This window comes from Dama dama, chromosome 30, assembly GCF_033118175.1.
Source record: "Dama dama isolate Ldn47 chromosome 30, ASM3311817v1, whole genome shotgun sequence".
In the NCBI taxonomy this organism is placed as follows: Eukaryota; Metazoa; Chordata; class Mammalia; order Artiodactyla; family Cervidae; genus Dama; species Dama dama.
In genome coordinates this window covers 38,428,836-38,444,807 of record NC_083710.1, presented here as the reverse complement: position 1 = coordinate 38,444,807, position 15,972 = coordinate 38,428,836, and positions in this window count along the sequence as shown.

The window sequence follows — 15,972 nt, the reverse complement described above, 5'->3', positions numbered from 1 at the left end:
GTATTAAAATACACAAGCATGTTTATATTTAAAAATGGGAAATGTCAAAAACATTTTTACAGCATCTTTCTTTTAATCTTTGTTTAAAGTGTGGGGTGGGCGGTGGAATAGCTTCTAGGTTATGTTCAATTTTTTCCATTTCTGGAAGAGCTTGATTGAGAATTCCAAACGTTTTGTACTGGACAGATGTTCAGGATAAAAAAAAAGGCATATCACGTCCCTCAGATCCTAGTAGTTTATGGTGTATGTTAATACAAGGTTAAAATCAGTAGGGTTGAAATTTTTGCTAATGATATTTAATATATTTTTTAACAACATTCAACTCTTTGAAAGACGCTGTGTTGTAATATATGTTTCATTTTTGATATCTGCTATTTGGTAAGTAACTTGTGATGCTATTACAGGACCTGGGGTGATTATGGGTGGTTATGGTGTTGGCTGTTGCAGGCTTGTAGGACCCTCTCTGGAGTGCTTGAGTGAGTGGGCGAAACCCCCCGTTTTCTGTGAAATAGTGAAGTGCCTACCTGTCCTGCAGTCTGGGGACAAGGACTAGGAGTGCCCTTTGCTGTTGTAACTTCAGGCTGATGTGAGCCACGCTCATGGGAAATTTCTCAATGGTGACAGTATAAATGGACAAACTCTGAAAAAATTTTTAAAAATTCTACCTTTAAAAATTCATGAGTGTGTTTCTTTTCATTTGCAGTTAATGAATCAAGCAAATACAGTTTGCCCAGAAATTGTGATGCTTCAGAGATATTTTTTTTTTGGTGGGGAAGGTATTTATGATCATTGTTCTCTCTTCATTCTAAGTTTTATTTTCTCATTAAATCAGGTGAAAACCTGTGATACTGTGCTATTAATGCCAGAGTGACTAGGAGGAAATGATAGGATGTTATTAATTTATTAGAATTCCATGTATCGAGTCATTTAATCAGCTAGAATTACAGAGATACTCCTAGAAAACAGTCAAGTTAATAATCGTCTGCTGTTAAAGTTGCCTCATTAATGTTTTTTGCCAAGGATTTGTACATTCCTAAAAATACTGGAAGAAAACCCAGAAATTGAAATCGTCATGAACTGATGGCTCCCTTAGACCGAGCTCCCGTCCAGGGCAGGGAACAAACCTTCCGTGTTTCTGCATCCCTGCCTCCTTCCAGAAGGAGAAGGACTGACAGAGGTTGAGATGGTTAGATAGCATCACTGACTCAGGGGACATAAGTCTGAGCTGACGCTGGGAGATAGTGAAGGACAGGGAATCCTGGCATGCTGCAGTCCATGGGGTCACAAAGAGGTGGACACGACTGAACAGCAGCAACAACTTCCTTGCCCTCAGCCAGGGACGCAGCACACACAATGGTGTTTCTGAAGGATGTGTTTGAATTCACCTTTTTTCTTACTCCCATCGCTTTCTCCTGTGAAGGGGAGCCACCTGGTGTCCTCGCGTCCTGGAGGACAGGTATCCTCGTGGTGTTGGAGGACGGGTGTCCAGTGTCATGTCCTGGCACACCCCTTCGTCTGTGATGCGAGGCTTCTCTTCCCTGCGATCATCACTGTCCTGAGGAGGACCGAGAAGGACCCTGTGACGACCCTTCCAGGTGTGCCTGCTTCTGCGTCTGGACCTCCCGTCTCTGAATCTGGTATCTTCAGAGCTGAGAGGCTGCAGCGGGCCCAACCTGCTTGAACCAGAGCAAAGACACTGTTTGTGCTAATCAGTCGCCCCCCCAGGCCCAGTGCATGTCAGGCCGTGCTGTCCGTCTCTGTCAGCTGTCCCCAGAGCTAATTAGGGGGTTGTGTTAAAGTCCAGAAACAATTGCGTTTCTCTAGCTGCACCGTTGCAGCCCCCAGCCTCCCTGCCCACTCTCAGCACCTCTGTCCCCACCCCGGCGACTAGGGAAGGCCAGGGAGGCCCAGGCCTCACCGTGGCTGTGTGATTGTGGGGTATTACTGATACGCCGGGCAAGACAAGACCCACTTCAGTCTGTCCTTCTTCCCCATAGGTCAGACCAACTGGGTGTTCAACTCCAATCTGCTTGTACTTCAGTTGATTAGGGTGTTTTTCAGCCTACAGAGTCCTAGCAGAATTCTCACTGAGATCACCCAGGTCCTCTTATTTTGTGGTGGTGGTTGTTGTTTATTCACTCAGTCATGTCCAACTCTGCGACCCCATGGACTGTAGCCCACCAAGCTCCTCTGTCCATGGGATTTCCCAGGCAAGAATGCTGGAGTGGGTTGTCATTTCCTTCTCCAAAGGGATATTCCTGACTCAGGGATCCAACCCGTGTCTCCCACATTGGAGGTGGACTCTTTACCATTGAGCCACGAGGGAAGCCCCCTTACTTTTATTTTATCGGCATACAGTTGATTTACAATGTTGTGTTAATTTCAGGTGTATAGCAAAGTGATTCAGTGATATATGTCATTGAGTCACTATATATATGTGTGTGTGTGTGTGTGTGTGTGTGTGTGTGTGATTATATTTAGAATCCCTTGGGATTCAAAAAAAAACAGATGATTGTAAACCAGCCAGTATGAGAGCTGACACACTCTCTTACTGACAGAATGTCAGAAATGTGGGATGTCTCAAAACCAGTTTAAAAAGGGCCGCCGTGTGAGTGAGTGGCCTGCTGTGCTGAGTGAGCTCACAAACAGATGCACAGCCTTGGGACACTGAGGTCGCAGCCACCCGCTGATCACCATAGTTCAGGTGGTCAGCATACAAACATGCTCTGGTTCCTCCCAGAGTGCACACTTGGCTGGCGGCGAGAGCCTGGTGGGTGAAGAGTCAGATGTGGTCGACGTTGGCCCCAGAAGGGCCTTTTCACGTGGGAGAGCAAGGGGAGGACAGTGCCGGTGTGGACGCGGGAGCTCCCTGCTTTCTCAGACAGCTGCCCTCGTCGTCGCACTCCTGACCGAGGCATGTGCAACCATCTTATCTGCTTTGACGTCAGGGCCTGTCTACTCTTCTCCATCCTTTCCACTTGATACCAGTGTCCTGGAACAGTTGCTGTGAACGTACTACTGTTTCCCCAGACGGCTCTCTTCTTGCCCCGCTGCCCTGACTTACGGCGTCAGACCCACACTTCTAATTCCTGTGTCACACAAGGCCTTCTTCTCCGTTTCTCTCTCTTTCTTTCTCCGAGATTCTCTCCGCACACATCGTGCATATGCCAGAGAGACTGGAAGAAAAGTGGGCAAAATAGTAAGGATAGTGGGCTTCCCAGGTAGTTCACGGGTAAAGACTTCACCTGCCAATGCAGGAGATGCAGGTTCGATCCCTGGGTCAGGAAGATCCCCTGGAGGAGGAACCCTCTCCAGGCAACCCACTCCAGTATTCTTGCCTGGAGAATCCCATGGACAGAGGAGCCTGGTGGGCTCTAGTCCATGGGGTCACAAAGAATCAGAGACAGCAACAACAATTAAGAATAGTACATTGGATGCTGAGATCATGGCAGTTTTTATTTTTCATATTTTAAAGAAATTCGATAAACAGCACAATCCTTTTTTATTAGAAAATATTATCGAAATGGTTCTAGAGAAGTAGAAATCCATAAATTATAAAATAAGATACATCTATATCTAGATATTGATATATATATTTATGTATTCTATGTAGGTAAAATAAATGTATAAATGTTTGTAAATACATTTTAGTCCCTCTTAGATAGGGAATTAATTGAAAGAAATAGTTTTACCCCAAAGGACAGGGGTTCTAATTTAACACTGGATTTTACTGACATTATGTGGTCATCAACACCGTGACATAAGGGCAATATGGATGTGACTAGGAAAGTCCTGGCCCATTAAACCGTGGCACTCCATGATCATAAGACCCATCCTAATTGTGGCGATGCTGGTACACACATTACAGAATTGATAAGATATGAGGGCCTTCCAGTTTCACACAAACTCAGAGAACAAAGAAAGCGCTGCCTGACTTGCTGCAGGAGTCCAGATGTGGGCTGTGCTGGAGGGGGTGCCTGGCCACAGTCTTAGTTGCTGCTTTTGTACGGATGTCCCCTCTGCTCGGAGGGCTCTTGTCCTCAGTACCCCGTACCTTCCTGGTGAATCCTCACTCTTCAGATCAGAGCTCACACACCCTTTCTCAGGCCCTGCCTTCTCCACGTTTCCTGGTAAAGCTGGGCTCAGCTCTTTCCACACTCAAAGAGTTTGCTCAGTGTGTAGGACACAGATCACGTGGTCTCAGGAGTGTCTCTTTTGTCCCTGTTTCCCTCGAGGACGGTGTCTGCAGCTCAGGCTTGGGACATCTCTCTGCCCTGGCGCCTTGCTCACTTTTGTAGAAGTGTAACAGTCAGGAGACTGAACTGAGTTTAGGAATCTTGCATACCTGGTGTCAGCTGAGCTGCTCTGAGTTTCTCCAGTGTTATAGTAACTGGTTAATATTCCATGTCCTGGTCCCTTTCTGGCGGTGATCTGTTCCATGTGTGGGCACAGGAGCCCTCAGTAACTAACAGATGCCACCACCGTCTCTAAGCATTTGTGTTGTCAGGACACATCATATAATACTACATTAAGTCCTGAATTAATTACACTCCATTTTTTTCCTTTGATGAGAAATATCCTTGAATTCATGTCAAGGATATATTTAATTTTTAATTTTTTCATTTATTTTTATTAGTTGGAGGCTAATTACTTTACAATATTGTAGTGGTTTTTGCCATACATTGACATGAATCAGCCATGAATTTACATGTGTTCCCCATCCCGATCCCCCATCCTGCCTCCCTCCCCATCCCATCCCTCTGGGTCTTCCCAGTGCACCAGCCCTGAGCACTTGTCTCCTGCATCCAACCTGGGCTGGTGATCTGTTTCACCCTTGATAGTATACTTGTTTCAATGCTGTTCTCTCAGAACATACCACCCTCGCCTTCTCCCACAGAGTCCCAAAGTCTGTTCTGTACATCTGTGTCTCTTTTTCTGTTTTGCATATAGGGTTATCATTACCATCTTTTTAAATTCCATATATATGCATTAGTATACTGTATTGGTCTTTATCTTTCTGGCTTACTTCACTCTGTATAATGGGCTCCAGTTTCATCCATCTCATTAGAACTGATTTAAATGAATTACTTTTAATGGCTGAGTAACATTCCATTGTGTATATGTACCATAGCTTCCTTATCCATTCGTCTGCTGATGGGCATCTAGGTTGCTTCCATGTCCTGGCAATTATAAACAGTGTTGCGATGAACATTGGGGTGCACATGTCTCTTTCAGATCTAGTTTCCTCAGTGTGTATGCCCAGGAGTGGGATTGCTGGGTCATATGGCAGTTCTATTTCCAGTTTTTTCCACACTGTTCTCCACACTGTTCTCCATAGAGGCTGTACTAGTTTGCATTCCCACCAATAGTGTAAGAGGGTTCCCTTTTCTCCACACCTTCTCCAGCATTTATTGCTTGTAGACTTTTGGATAGCAGCCATCCTGACTGGCGTGTAATGGTACCTTGTTGTGGTTTTGATTTGCATTTCTCTGATAATGAGTGATGTTGAACATCTTTTCATGTGTTTGTTAGCCATCTGTATGTCTTCTTTGGAGAAATGTCTGTTTAGTTCTTTGGCCCATTTGTAGGGAAAGTAAAGATTCAAGTGACTTGTGATAGTTTTGGATACTTTGATATATTTATGTTAGTAAAACCGTAAGTTACTATAAGAGGTAATATTTCTTTCAGGAATTTTCTTAAAAGGTGAGCTTGACATTGACTGCACTATCCTCAATAAGGCAGAACTCCACACATCGGAGAGAAATTTTCCACAAAGTTGGATCAGTTCTAGATGTTTGCGTGTCCCCAGGCAATTGGATGGTTGGGACAAAAATGAAACCACCTCCTGACCGTATCTGTCCTCTATTATGACTAGAGAGTCTTGGGTGCTCCCTGTAAAACAGGTTCCTTATTTGGTAAAGAAGCTAGGCCTGCCGGTTTTCCACCTGTCTCCTCCAGGGCAGCTGTCCCACTCAGGTACAGGCACAACGGGTGAGTCTCCCATGGACCACAGGGGAGACGCCCACCCCCTGCCTTCCATGGAGCCGGGTGTCAGCGGGGAGTGACCACACTGTCCTTACATCTCCTCTGGTTGTTTATCTCCACGGTCCACACAGGAATGCTGGGCACATGTCTCTGGCACTGTTTTTTAAGGAGTTGAGAGCACGGTCTCACCGTCCGCCTGCTCCGTCAGCAGCGTCACAGCAGGACCAGATGGCCAGGTTGGCATCCACAGCGTCCTGGTCACCTGCACGAAGCACTTCCCATGCTTTCTTCTCGATCAGCAGCTTTGCCTTGAGAGCATCCTTACACAGCTTAAGTGTTTTGGGTTTGTTCTAGAACTGTTGGGCCATATTTACACAGATGCAGCCAAGGCGTAGAAGTCTTTGGAAATTTTGAACAAGGTGAGAGGACTTGGTAGAGGTTTGAGTTCCCAGACGAGCTCTTCAGGAGCAGGTGTGAGCAAGTGCGAAGAAAGGGCTGAGCCTGACCATGTCTTACGTACCTGATATTTTCTTTCTTCTTGCAGAAGAAAAAGATTCTTGGAAAAGAGAGCTGGTTCTTAGTTCCTACTGGAAAAAAATACCCTGCTGGGCCCTGGACGGGAGCCACTCTTTCCAGTGGAAACACTGACTTGCAGCACCACAGTCTATTGTAAAATCTACAGAAACGTGGGTAAAAATCTTGCATCTGGTTTGAGATTTATCTCTGCTACCAGGTCAGCCTGTCTGCATTTTTGATTCTGTACGGTTGGTCATCGAGGGCTGGGAGTTGCCTCAAAGGATAAAAAAGAATTATTGGGAAAAACATCAAGAATGGATTTTCTTTTGCTGTCACAGTGTCTTATTAAAAAAATATTTTCTGAACAAGCTGGCAGAAATGAGGTAAATGTGAGTTGCTCTGAGGATATTCAAGAAGCAGCTTTTGGGGATCACAGTGCCTTGATCATCTCATGATGAAAGTCATGAATTAGGCTTTGGTACAGCAGGCATGCCTTAAATATGGGGCTTCTCCAAGACACAACTTTGTAAAGCCCATGGCACTGCTGAGGCAGCACGTAAGGGCCCTGGTTTACCATCTCCCAGCATCGCTGTGTGCGCCCGAGCGAGGGAGCGACTTCAGAGCATGCGCCGGGTGAAGCTCTGCTCTCTGCTCAGAACCGCTGGTCTTCTCTGTGGAGAAACTGTTCAACAGTCATGTGGGTACCCTCGCTTGTACCCTATTTGCCATCTCTGCAGGGGTTTATAGCCTGCGTACAGGCGGCTCACTTCCCCACCTGCTACTCTGTTCTAGTCCTGGTCTTAAAAAATTTCAACAGTGATTTTACCATCTCATGGTGTGCATGTAAGTGGCTACATCTATTCTGTAGAATGAACGTATCTGAATGTGGCATGCAAATTCAAGAAAATTCCCTTACCTTGGCAATGAAGGCTGGGATAAGTTGTGAACTGCACATATCTCTCTGATTTAAATAATAGTGGAGTGTGCTTGTTAACACCTGCTCCGTTGTGCTGCTGACGGGAGTCAACTTGGAATAACCCGTCTGAAGGTCAAGAAAGTGCCGAGTAGTGTCACATTTGATTCTCACTGGGGAGGTAAACTTGGTGAGGGGAGGATTATGGCGTTGACTTGGAATTTCCAGTTTGAGAACGCTTCTTGGAAGTATCCGCTGTGGACCGAGGTGCTCAGAGGCTGGTTTGGAGGCCATGGCAGCGACCCTGGCAGAATTGAAGACCTGGGGCCTCCAGGAGAGAGTCAAGGGGTGGTTGGGGAGATTTTGGGAGATGGTTCCTGTGGTCACCCTGCCTTGCATCTCCTCTGCTCCTCAGCCACAGTTTTCTTCTCTTTCTTTTTCTCTCTTTCTCTCTGCGCGCCCCCCACCCCGACTCCTCCAGCCATAGGTAACCACCCCCTACTCTCTTCTCCATGAATTTGCCTGTTCTCAGGACCTCATATAGGCGTCCCAGGTGGTGCCAGTGGTAAAGAACCAGCCTGCCAATGCAGAAGACACAAGATATGTGGGGTTTGATCCCTGGGTGAGGAAGATCCCCTGGAGGAGGATATGGCAACCCACTCCAGTATTCTTGCCTGGAGAATCCCATGAACAGAGGAGCCTGGCGGGCTACAGTCCATGGGGTTGCAAAAAGTCAGACACGACTGAAGTGACTTAGCACACACGCAGGGACCTCATATATTGCAGGGAATCATGCAGCAGTCATCCTTTTGTGTCTGGGTTATCTCACTGAGCTTAATGATCAGGCTCATCCCTGTTGTGTCAGAACCTCATTCTGTTTTTAGCTGAAAATATCTCATGTGTGCATCACATCATGTTTTTCTGTGTATCTGTTGATGAACACGTGTTATTTCTGCGATGTGCTGCTATGAACATTTGTGGACAAATATCTATTCTGTCCATGCTCTCAACCCTCTTGGGTGTTCACCTACGAGTGAAATGGATCCATCTCGTGCTAATGCTGTATCTGACTTCCTGAAGGACCCTGATGCAATGGTCTCCATGCTGCGTTATACACGGTAAGCTGTGCCATCTGCCACATGTGAAGAATGTGAGCTGTTGTTGCTGCTTGTTGTCATCCCCAAAGCAGGTATTCTGATATTTTATACAAGCTCATTATGGGAGGTGAGCTGAGAGCTTGAGGAAATCTTTTTGTCAAAATTCTGTGCATTTTGCTTTACGGTTTGAAAAGTGAAAGTGCAAGTTGCTCAGTTGTATCTGACTCTTTGCAAAGCCATGGACATAGTCCATGGAATTTTCCAGGCCAGAATACTGGAATGGGTGGCCTTTCCCTTCTCCAGGGGATCTTCCCAACCCAGGGATCAAACCCAGGTCTCCCATACTGCAGGCAGATTCTTTACCAGCTGAGCCACAAGGAAGCCCAGGTTTTGAAAAGACCATAGCAATATTCTTTAAAACATCTAACATTACTACCTGTTTTTGGAGCGTGGGGGCAGGCTATGAAAGAATACATGAATTGTCTTAGTTCTGAATCTTGATTAATTAGTGAGGTCATTTTGAGGAAACTACATCTATTCAGTTGCCTACAAAATCTGCAGACTTCCTTTATGCTGACAGAGTTGCATGTTTAAAGTATATTTTTGAGTTCTTGTGATAATCTTTTATTTAAAAAATTATGCATACTTGGAGAAGTAATGATCATTTTTAAAGTATTATCATTAAGAGAATATAGCCTTCGAAGTGAATTTTAAAGAAGTTTCACTGCTTAAGCAAAGATGTCTTTCTTCCAACTAATCTGAAATAATGCTCATTGCTTATCCTATATTATATCACGTGATGTTTGCTCATGATGACGTCTCCCAACTGTGTTTCTGAATGGTGAGGCTTTTCCAGATATTCAACCAAACAGCACTCTTGGGGGAGACTTTTAAATCAATTTCTCATCTTACGAGGGCCCTAAAGCCAGCAGAACACACAGGCATGACTTTCTTTTGTGGACAATTCTGTGTTTCCTTCGCTCTTTGTGTTTCTTTCAACTTCTGGTCATTTTCTATCTTTCTTTGAAAGTTATTAAAGTTGTGTGTGTGTGTGTGTGTGTGTGTGTGTATGGATATGAGAATGTATGTGAATGAGTGTGTGTGGGAGCACACTAAATAAATGCTACATTGTTTCAGGGTTTTTTTTTTTTTTTTGCTGCTGAAGTTTTTGCTGTATCATTATCCAATTGATCTTAATTATCTCCTGCTAAATTAAGTTTCTTTCAAGGGAGTTATCTCTAAGATAGTATTTCTTTCAACTAATCTTTGTATCACTCTTAGGTTCTTTTATAAAGAAAAATATTTTCCATGCCAAAAGAGATTGGTAGAGAATGGCTTTCATTTTTTTCTCTAACTTGGGAATCATTTTGGCATAGATAAACAAAGATGAAAAATAATCAGCTAAAGAGTCCAGTCATTAATTAATTCACATTTTAAGGCCAAATTTGCAGAATTCCTTCTTCTATGTCAAATAACAACAGAGTCACCCCCACCTTAATAACAAGGTAGGGAAATTCAGTGGCAGAACACAGCCCCGTGCCCAGGGTCCCTTCTCCTTTCTCTGCCACCAACCAGCCGTGGGCTTTGGATAAAGCTCAAGCCTCAGTGTCTTATTCTGTTAAATTAAGATGATTGACCAGAAGTCTCCACCACAGACTTCAGCTTTGAAATACCACCAGTCTCTGGTTACAATAGAACTCTTGGAGATACTGGGTTTTACCTAATCAGCCTCTTAATCAGCTCTAGGTCACTGCAAAGACACTGAATTCCTTGTTTAGAAAAATGTTTACTGTAGCATGCCAAGAGAGCATGGATGAATAAGGGAATGGCTTCAACTTCTAATAAGGATTTTCATTGTTGTAGGACATCTAAGTTTAACCTTAAATTAAGAAAATATTTTCAGAATGGAATGTTTTGTTTTAAATGTCTAGTTTTTTTTTTTCTGAAACAGTTTCAGACCTGATTTTAGTAAATAGAGATGTGCAGTAGAAACAGAAATTTGTGAATAATATTTATGTGGAAAGAATAGATTAAAATGTAGGGAAAGACCCAGTTCAGTAATGTGGCATTGTTGATCTCTCACTGTTACGTGGATCCTCAGTTCGAGTGTAGTGTGTGGATGCTGGAAAAATTGTGACCATGGGGGACAGGCTGAGGCACGTATATACAGATACACCCTGCAAAGGGAGCGTGCTTATCTTAAAGGAGCTTTTCTAATTTGTGACATTTTAGTGATAGGAGTAAGTGGACGGAGTAGCAAAGAACAGCAGTGCTGACCTGTCCTTGGAGTTTTTAGGGAGGAAGGGAAATCGCTGAGACAGCGACTTCAGCAGGCGGGGGAGCCAGGTGAGCTCAGGGTGAAAGGGTGACATCGCAGCCGGGCGTCTTCAGGGCATTTGAAGACTTGAAACTGGCCAGGGTGCACATGCATCAGCAGAATTAAATGGCAGGAGAAATCACTGCCTGAAGAGATCAGCATTTTCAAGTCCACGGTAAGGATGGGAAGTATTTGCTAGCCATCAAAACAGTTACCCCCAACGTTTACTCCCTATTTGTCATTCAGCTGCTAAGTCATGTCTGACTCTTTGCAACCCCGTGGGCTGCAGCATGCCAGGCTTCCCCGTCCTTTACTATCTCCCAGAGCTTGCTCAAACTCATGTCCATCAAGTCGGTGATGCCATCCAACCATCTCATCCTCTGTCACCCCCTTCTCCTCTTGCCCTCAATCCTTCCCAGCATCAGGGTCTTTTCCAATGAGTCGGCTCTTTGCATCAGGTGGGCAAAATATTGGAGCTTCAGCTTCAGCATGAGTCCTTCCAGGGGGTATTCAGGGTTGATTTTCTTTAGGATTGACTGATTTGATCTCCTTGCCATCCAGGGGACTCTCAAGAGTCTTCTCCAGCACCACAGCTCGAAAGCATCAATTCTTCAATGCTCCACCTTCTTTAAGGTCCAACTCCCTAATTACACATATGTTTAAAATGTGGATCATTGCTAGATTTTTAAACGACACAATTCTTTGTCTCTGCCCTGGAGTTAAAGGGCCCAGGTCTGGACCTCACCTGATCTTTGTGCATCAACCCCAGCAAGCTGGGGACCCTCGAGGCAGGACTGGGGGTGACCTGGTGAGGGGGTGGGGACTGGCAGCTGGCGCCCCACATCCCAGCAGGTATGAGCCAATGTGGCAAGTCACTTGCAGATAGATGATTGAGTGTGATCATTTTTGATGAGTTAAAATGCTCAGCCTGTCCTTGGGGAAAGCTACTTCATAAGTGATGAATGGTATTGCATTTTTCCTCTGCCATATTCTCCCCCTCCTCCCAATTCAATCCATTTGTGTGTGTGCGTGTGAGTCACTTACTATTTAGGTCTCTGTCAGTCAGTTCAGTTCAGTTCAATTGTTCAGTCGTGTCCAACTCCTTGCAACCCATGGACTGCAGCACGCCAGGCCTCCTTGTCTATCGCCAACTCCCGGAGTTTACTCAAACTAATGTCCATCGAGTCGGATACCATCCAACCATCTTATCCTCTGTCGTCCCCTTCTCCTCCTGTCTTCTATCTTTTCCCAGGGTCTTTTCTAAGGACTCAGCTCTTCACATCAGGTGGCCGAAATATTGGAGTTTCAGCTTCAGCATCAGTCCTTCCAATGAACATTCAGGACTGACTTCCTTTAGGATGGGCTGGTTGGATCTCCTTTCAGTCCAAGGGACTCTCAAGAGTCTTCTCCAACCCCACGGTTCAAAAGCATCAATTCTTTGGTGCTCAGCTTTCTTTATGGTCCAATCCTCACATCCATACATGACCACTGGAAAAACCATAGCTTTGATTAGATGGACACCGTGCTGGGTCTTTAATAGCAGGTTTCTATCCCTGATAACTCTGCTCTTGTCCTGTGTCTTATCCACACGGGGCACTCCATCTGCCCACGTGATCACGGCTCCCTGGCCTTGCCTGGTGGTTTCTTCACCCTGAGATCCCCAGTGTTGCTGGAGGGCTTTTATTGTTGCTCAGGACCAGGAACACACAGGCTTCCACCTACACCCACCTTCTCCCAGGGTCCTCATTCATTCATCCGTTATTTATCAAATGCTTACTGGGTCAGGTATTTGCCCTTACTTTCTTGTTGTTGTACTCTCTGGTTACCTATTGTCCTCTGTCTATCCTATTTCACTATGTCTTTCCCGCTATCTTAGGTCCTGATGGTGAGAACAATGCTGGATTCACCACCATCGTAGTAGCCTCCAGTTCACGGAACACTCTTAAGTACACCATAAAGTTTTTCTCTTCCTCTGACTTGAGTAATAATGTTAAACCTTTTTTAAAACTTAAACCTTTTAAAACTCATAATATTATTTATTCATTTACTTGGAAAAGACCCTGGTCCTGGGAAAGATTGAGGGCAGAAAGAGAAGGGGGAGACAGAAGATGAGATGGTTGGATGGCATCAACTCAATGGACATGAATTCAAGCAAAGAGATAGTGAAGGACAGAGAAGATAGTAAAGGACAAGGAAGCCTGGCATGCTGCAGTCCTTGGGGTCGAAAAGAGTCAGACATGATTGAATGACTGAATAACAACTTATTTCAGTATAAAATTTATAGATTATGCAGAAAAATATAGTAAATAATACTTTTGTTGTCACTGTTCAGTCACCCAATCATGTCTGACTCTTTGTGATGCCATGGACTGTAGCACACCAGGCTTCCCTGTCCTTCACTGATTCTTGGAGTTTGCTTAAACTTGTGTCCATTGAGTTGATGATGCCATCCAAGCATCTCATCCTCTGTTGACCCCCTTCTCCTCTTGCCTTCAATCTTTCCCAGCATCAGGGTCCTTCCCAATGAGTTGGCTCTTCACATTAGGTGGCCAAAGTATTGGAGCTTCAGCTTTAGCATCAGTCCTTCCAATGAATATTTAGTGTTGATTTCCTTTAGGTTTGACTGGTTTGATCTCCTTGCTGTCCAAGGACTCTTAAGAGTTTTCTTGAGCACCACAGTTGGAAAGCATCAATTCTTTGGTGCTCAACCTTCTTTATGGTCCAACTCTCACATCCATACATGACTACTGGAAAAACATAGCTTTGACTATATGGACCTTTGTTGGCAAAGTGATGTTTCTGCTTTTTAATACGCTGTCTAGGTTTGTAATAACTTTTCTTCTAAGGAGAAAGTATCTTTTGATTTTATGGCTGCAGTCACCATCTGCAGTGATTTTGAAGCCCAAGAAAATAAAGTCTGTTACTGTTTCCTCTTTTTTCTTCTATTTGCCATGAAGTGATGGGACTCGATGCCTTAGTTTTTTGAATGTTTAATTTTAAACCAGCTTTTTCACTCTCCTCTTTCACTTTCATCAAAAGGCTCTTTAGTTCCTCTTCACTTTCTGCCATAAGGGTGGTGTCATTTGCATATCTGAGGTTATTGATATTTCTTCTGGCAATCTTGATTCCAGGTTGTAATTTATCCAGCCTTCTTTATGGTCCACCTCTCATGACTACTGGAAAAACCATAGTCATGGTTTGACCATACATACTTCTGTTGGCAAAGTGGTGTCTCTGCTTTTTAATATTGCTGTCTAGGTTTGTCATAGCTTTCCTTCCAAGGAGCAAGTGTCTTTTTAATTTCATGGCTGCAATCACCATCCACAGTGATAATACTATACTTTAGTAAATAATACTAAGTAATAGTAGTAGTCAAACCCTGTATCTTGGTGGTATTTTCCACCAAACTTTGTCTGAAGTGTTTTCCTACATTTCCTATTGACTTTTATCCTGTATTATAATTCCTACAATATTATTTAGAGAAAATATTGTCAACAGAGTTGAGGACCCCATGCACCCTTCCCTGACCCCACCTCTCCTTTTGTCTCCCCAGAGGAAGCAGAGTCTGAGTCTACTATTTGGTGTTCTCTGGTGGGGTTTTAGGCTTTTACCCTCTGTGAATGTAGTTTTACACAATACCTACTTTAGTTTGGCATATTTGTAAATGTATATAAATGATGTGATGTTCTCTGTGTACTTTTGCAGCTTGACTCTCTTGGTGTTGGGATGTTGATGCAGTCCACGCCAGCTGATGTTGCTGGTTCCGTCTGATTGTGAAGGGGCATCCCTTCTGTGACAGCTGCACTGTTAGTCAGCGCTTCTGCGAATGGGCATTTAGTATATTTGCTATTGCAAACAGTGTGGCACTTGACATTCCTGTACAAGCTCTGTTTGCACGTGTGGAAGGGTTAGGTTCAAAGGGTATGTGCGTCTTCATTTCTCCTAGTGCTGTTTTATAAAAAGCATATCTAATACTTTTGGTTTCTTAACTAGCAAATTAAGCCTATTTCTGTGATTGTGTGTATGCTCGGTTGTGTCCGACTCTCTGCGACCCCATGGACTGTAGCCCGCCAGGCTCCTCTGTCCATGGAATTCTCCAGGCAAGAATGCTGCAGTGGGTTGCCATTTCATACTCCAGGGAATCTTCCAACCCAGGGTTTGAACCTGTGTCTCCCGCGGCTCCTGCACTGTCAGGCAGGTTCTTTACTGCTAGCGCCACCTGGGAAGTCCCTTGGATTTTCCTAGGCCCAGAAAAAAGATGCCAAAAATATCTTGATATGTTTAGAGAACTAGGGATTAAATAAGGGAAGAGTGCTTTCATCAATAGTCTGTGTTTTTTCGGTCTGTGTGAAACCTGAATGTGGCCGGGTGAACCCCCTGGGATGTCCATCGGGGCCTCCGTGGGGAGGACGTGTCCCGAGTGGTGCTGTCCGAGCCGGGGCTGCCTCTTGCCTACTTCTGGCAGGACCTCTCAGAACTCTCTGGGGCAGGTCCCTGCCACAGGCTGTCGCTTGTGGGACCTCCATATCTATTCAGGCTTTACTGACTTCAGAGCACCTTCAGGAACAGCATGGGCAAGGCCATGTTGGTGGTGGTGGGCTGTGTGCTGAGCCTGGGGAGCCATGACCCTTGGTCCACAGAGAAGCCTGGCTGTCTCTCTCATTCTCTGGAAAGGAGAACCTTGGGGAACGTGTCCGCAGGCTTCAGGGGCTCGATGGGCAGCTGGTGGGAGTAGGCCTGGCCAGTGCTCCTTCGGGAGAGCAGAGCCCCATTTGCGCGTCAGGAGTTGGCCCAGGTGCCAGGAGCCCCTCCTGAGGAGAGGTCCATGTGCCTCGGAGGGGACGGACCGCACTGATGTCCAAGCATCTTCAACTGCTGGCAGGACCCGTACCCAGACGCCCAAGTCTAACCCTGGCTGCACTGCTCGGTCCTTACGACCTGGGAGATTGGCCGTCTCTCCCTCGCCTGCTTCTGTGAGCGTGAACCCGGTTCAAGTCAGGGGCCTGAAGTGGTTTCTGGGGTTCAGGGGTTGTCAGTGAGCGTGGGCTCTGATGGCTGAGGCCCCTTCCAACTCCGCTGGCTGGTGACCGTGTTGGGATGGTGCACTGCCTCGGCTGGGGTTGGGTGGTCCTTGTGGAGCATTC